Source organism: Adiantum capillus-veneris, chromosome 1 (genome assembly GCF_014529385.1).
Source record: "Adiantum capillus-veneris isolate H3 chromosome 1, ASM1452938v2, whole genome shotgun sequence".
NCBI classification, from domain to species: Eukaryota; Viridiplantae; Streptophyta; class Polypodiopsida; order Polypodiales; family Pteridaceae; genus Adiantum; species Adiantum capillus-veneris.
In genome coordinates this window covers 54715122-54721144 of record NC_140931.1, presented here as the reverse complement: position 1 = coordinate 54721144, position 6023 = coordinate 54715122, and the positions used below count along the sequence as shown (strand labels likewise).

At 40.8% G+C, this 6023-nt stretch overlaps 1 pseudogene; it reads right to left on the bottom strand.

Moving 5' to 3' along the window:
* Positions 1-3079: 3079 nt before the first annotated feature.
* LOC147464822 (uncharacterized) lies at positions 3080-5548 on the bottom strand (annotated as a pseudogene).
* Positions 5549-6023: the final 475 nt, after the last annotated feature.

Genomic DNA, 6023 nt, shown 5'->3' with positions numbered 1-6023 from the left:
AAACCATATCAAAATAACTCCACAAAAACCACAAGTCAAAGACAAGTGATCCCTTGGGAATTTACAAGCACATGCCAACTTAGAAGACCACCATGGAACTAGGAAGAAGCACCTGCCCTAGCATGGATTTACACCACATACCAACCAATGCACTTGAAAAAAGATCTTCTCCATTTTGAAAAACCATAATTTCAAATTTTACATATGTCACAAAGCATGTAAGCTTTCACAACTTGTTCTAGATCAAATTGCATGTAGGCTACCATATCATGTACCCTGCAGGGAACATACTATAGCTTCTAAAGAACAAATCCAAAAGGGATGCTTTCAAGTGTAAAAAAATTTCTAAATTTTTTACAACAATTTTTTTGAAGATGTCAATGTTTGAATCTATGCATACTATGTTGAAAAATTGATGCAAACAACAGGCTATATAGCACTACTACATAGAGAGAAGTTAGTTGAGGGCAAAAGAATATAACGACAAAAAAACTACAAAATTTTGATTATAAGATACCACAGTGCTTGCTTAAAACTCACATCTCATATACATAGTTAGGGGCATATAAAAAAAATTCAAACTGCACACACTTGCCCTATAACGGCTGACCTACTAGCTGGGTGACTTGACGCACATGTACATGTGCCTAACATACCAAGCTAAAAAGGGCACAAACTAAACTCATAAAGACTCTCATATAATTCCATGGCATCACCATATCTACGATTAAGTACAAAAATGGATCTTCAAAAAATAGACGTTTAGGTTTTTTGGTTGAAAATTTGTAAACCGGATGTCTACTATCGTTTCTTCTTGGTCCACCGCAAGTTATCAGAGCATTCATTGTCTAAGTCTTCTCTCGTGCAAAATGCCCGAAGAGTCATAGAACTCTTCAACCTCTTGGTTTGATCAATCTATCAACCCCTGGGATGTTCTGAAACTTTCTAGGATTGTATGGGACCATAAAACACAAAACCAAAAATCAAATCCATACCTTATCGTAGAATTTTGTTGTGGGACCATCTGAGATAGCACACACATCTAAGGTTTCTAGAATATGAGTCCATTAAAAATGCTCTAATGCTTCCTTCGAGAAAGGTTCAGGAATATATATGTCATCTTCAAGAGCCCTTTCCAAAATACCACTCTTCTCTTACAAAAATCTCCATCTCTCTCGCGCTACCTACATTTGGTCACGTGGTAGCTATCTCGCCTTTGCTGCCAGCTATGTCCTCTTGTGCCCTGCCACCTGCCTCCTTTGTAAAATTTCCCTCACCGTCCACCTACCACAAGTTGCTTGCCATCTGCTAAGCCCACCTAGTAGGCCTCTACTTTTTCACTTTGATCACAAAGAGGGTATCTTTTAAGATTCCTCCTAATAAAATGCACTTCAAAATTGGAGCAACTTACTGACGTAACTAAGGTGCCCACCTACTACAGGCCCCCTCTATCTTTTAAAAAAGTCCAATAGGTAGGGAATATTTCCCCCGCCCCCCAAAAAATAAAATAAAAATCAATCTCATGCCCCGTTATTACGTTAACTCTTCACATGATGCCTCCCCCCCCCTTCCTTGATGGCCCCCCCGTAATGGCCTTCTTTTTCTCTTGCTCCTAACACACCAATGTCTCCTCTTGCTTTCTTCTTCCCTCCTCTTTATACAGCCTCCCGCAATCATTCATTTCCAAGAGACGATGTTCCAAATAAGAAAGCCAAAACCGGTAATGTATGTTAAAAAAAAACCGGGCCACATACTTGCTCACACCAAAACCTATCTGTCATACAGGTTGTTCTTTTTCGCGATGGGATCCCATCAACAGCGGATTACACCTGCCATCGTCGATCCCGTTGACTTCCTCAGTGTCACTTATGGACGAGGAAGTGCGGGCACAAAAGCAGGGCGAACTGAGGAAGTCGAATGCTGAAAAGTAAACGAGGAAAAAGGGGGTAAACAAAGAGCTTACTTTATAATGGTATTAGTTGGCAGATGTTTCAACAAACCACAAACACACTCTGAAGGTTAGCTCGCCAAACAAGCATTTTCAAACATGAAGAGGATTTTGACTCTTGCAAGACATCTAGTGCATGCTGTATAGGTGCAGGAAATTATTTTTGTTGAAAAATATGTGATGTTAGTGGCACAAACCTTGAAATTGTTTACAAGAAGACTTGAAATCTAGTAACTCTTGTTTGAGCATCAAAATCAAAATTCAACTCAAATTTCATATTTGAATCCTCATACATACACACCACAACTGAGCTAGAGGAATTTTCGAGGTAAAATGGGATTCAAAGTGTCACATAATGTATAGATACATGTGTGTGTGTCCTTGTATGACTAACATTAACCTATTACCATACACACTAAAAGATCATAAACCAACACACCAACTTTCACAATCATATGCGTATAATACACCTCCGTATAATGCCCTCAAAGTGTTCAGCAAACAGTACATAGTCTGGCATGGTTATAAAAACAACAAGAACTAAACACATAATTAAAATAAACAGCCTTTGTTTATCAGGCATTGAGAAACTATATCCTAGAGAGCAGACAGCAGCCTGCAAGTAAGTCCCTACACGCACAGAGTCCCATATAACCATCCAGGTATATAGCTTCAAGCACTCAGACAATAAACAGCTCATTGGGATAACACTAAACACCTGCAACCAGGCTTTTACATTTTGTATCCTCTCTACACAACCTGCATAATGTACCCTGAGGACTACCTGTCCTCAACATAAATCATTACGCATCACTGAACATCATCAGAACCAAAAAAAGTCCTCATCACTCTATAGCGAGCCCATAGTCTCATGTACAGTATCATACGTACCATGACCACATTCAACAGATCTACATACTAGCAAAAATCGCTGCATCCCAGATAAACAATGTTGTAGGCCAAAAAATATCTCAAAGCTCCAGACAAACAGCACCCCACATCTGAACTCTTCAGCAGGGCGGATAAACAACGTTGTAGGCCATAAATAACTCAGAGCTCTAGACAAACAGCACCCCACATCTGAACTCTTCAGCAGGGCGGTAAAAAACAACGTTGTAGGCCATAAATAACTCAGAAGCTCCAGACAAACAGTACCCCACATGTGAACTCTTCAGCACGGCCTGTCCAATCAATATATATAAAATGAATACAGGCAACATTCAAACAATAAACAAATAAAAGCAACAAGAGTAGCAGGTGTACCTGGTAGACGGGTCATCTTCAATGTCAAACTTCGCCGCTTTTCCAATACAGAGAAATATTTGGACCTGTTCACGCGACATAGGCCCTCTATGAAAATAAATTCTCCATATTGCGGCCTGCAGTTCAGCCAATTCTTTACCTGCGTGCAACGTGCTGCAAAGAATGTTGTATATAGTATGACAGTGCGCTGCTTGCTTCCCGCACATCTTGCGGTGGAATATTGTGTGCTTCTCTACGCAAGCAGCCAAGTCCGGAGACCACTTGAGGATTTTTTCCCACAAAATGGAAGCTTTGTTTCCTTTAGCACGTGCATATGTTGCAAGACCTCCTGCATTCTCTCGAACAACACGTGTATTGTTCAAACCCTTGGATCTAAGGAGGTCTACCTCCACATATGCGATCAGCTTGTTCTGATACTCAATTTTTTTCTGTTTCTGTTTACAGGCCTCCTTTTGATATTCAATTTCTTCTGTTTCTGTTTCCAGACCTCCTTCTCTAAACAGGACACGTCCATGAGGCCTTGAAAAAGTTCCTTCCCGGAACTTGTGACATGCGGCTCCAAGGCCGCGAGCAGCTGACTGGATGATCGCGGATGCAATTGATCACCGAGCTCCTGCTTGTGGCAGAAGCCTCTTGAAGGATGCAGCAGGGCCCCCAGGCGGCGGATAACCTTGCGCGAGCCATTCTCCTGCAGAAAAACTGGCTCAAACCCTAATCCTTAAACACGCTCTATCTCTATGAGAGTGAGAGACCAAACTGTCTCGGTACAAAATAAAAAGGGAAAATTACCAAAATACCCCTATAATTTTTGGAAATTCCCAATATACCCCTCAAATTTCAAAAATTCCCAAAATACCCTTGTATCTATTTTCGTTGGATCTTCAAGATTTTTTAATCTTTATTCTTGTTTGACAATTGAGATCGGTTTTTTAGTGCTTATAAGCGCATGTAATTTTTTGCAAATCACCTCCCAAAAAAAAGGTAATTATGTCTAAAAATATTGAAGAAATTCATCTCCAAAGCCTACATAACCAACTCAATTTTTTGTTTTAGCATGTTGTATGGTAGACAATCACTCTTCTTATGAAAAGCTACAAATTTTTTGTTTTTGAAGAAATTTTTTGTTTTTGAGGAATTTCCACAAATTAGAGGGGTATTTTGGTAATTTTCCCAAATAAAAATGAAATAAATAAAAATAAAAGCTAAATAGCTATTATCATGGTTCACAACTGTTTAGGGTTGTACAATCCGAGTGTATGAACATCAATGTTCGAGGATATCCGGCATTGGGCTCTATTATCTGAGGATGTCCAGCATCGGGCGTTGTCCGAGGATGTATTGTATCGGTCACTATAGAATATTGTCAATGTCCGCCATGGTAAGTACCTTTACTATCAAGCTAAAGTGATCCATATCATCTACTATAATCTCTGTCAATGTTGTGAAGTACCCCCAATTGTGGGCGTCTGGATCTCCCTAGCTCAGTAGCCTCTGGGCTCTGTTGTGTGGTCTGCCCCTCTGTCTGCCAGTAGGTGGTCTAAAGAATTTTGTAATCTACCTTGAGATTGTCTCTCTCCTGATCTCCAAAGCAGCAAAGTCAATGAAATCGCCCCTGTATCTCATGATATACAAGACAGTGACATATGTAATGTAGCTCTGTCTCAAGCTCCAAATGGCATAGCTGTCATATCCTATCCTCTGTAGATATCCCCCTAAAACCTGCGAGTCTTGACCTCAAGTTGATGTGAAGAGGTGCGTAGGTGACCAATAGCGCACCGTATCCCCCGAGATAAATGTGTTTCCATGTAACTAGGTCTAGTCACAAACCCGTCCTCCGTCAGATGGAGAAGATTCTCTCTACAGAAAGCCATCTTCATGCCCACTCTCTGTCGGCTAAATCCAAGTCCTCCTGGCATTGAGCTGAGATAGGTCATCCTGATGGACGAATGAGTCTGGCAATCTTTCTGCCCGTAATAGACATAGAGGGTGCACCATCCAAAGAATACTAGGCAATCTATCCATATTGAAACCGTGCAACTAAAACCATGATGTTATCTTTCCATACCAATGAGTAGTATCCCCCTGCAATGCTAGCTGTCGGGAAGACTCAAAAGCTAAACGAGCATATATGTGTCTGGGGAGGTCCCATAAATTGTTCAAAAAAGAAACTGATATGGTGAGTGCCTCGACCACAAGTGAAGATGCAGCCAGCCCTGCTCTGATAATCTCATGTGGTACTAAAGCCTTAACTCTTATCATCCAAGAGATCATAGAAACCAAAGGCCTCTCCATACATCTCCACCCATCAGTGCTACCAGATCTGCTATTGTGGTCCATTGAATGTCCCCATATCTGGGCTCCATAAAGTATAACTAATGCCACTAAAGTATCAAAGAGCCATAGCTTTGTTTGAGGTTCTTGGAACGAAACCTTCGAACACATCCTCTCTAATTTGCCTAGGGTAGCATATGCTCTGGTCAATCTCGTCTCAACTGCTCTCCTCGATGAAAACACTGGACCACTAAAGGCTATCCCAAGGTAAGTGTATGCATATGTATACTTCACTGACTCCTGGCCATAAGAAAATGTGGGTGTTGATCTCCTAACCCATTGCGGTGTGGTATTGAATACCATAACCTTGGTTTTGCCAAGGTTGACAAACAATACATTATCATGGGCAAACGCATGTAATGGTCGGTGTTATCGTCTAGTTGAGAACTTACTTAGGGCTAGCACATTAAGTTTTACCACCCCAACAACCTCCCACTTAAAGGCCAATGTGCCTTTAAGTATGGGGTATAAAATATATATG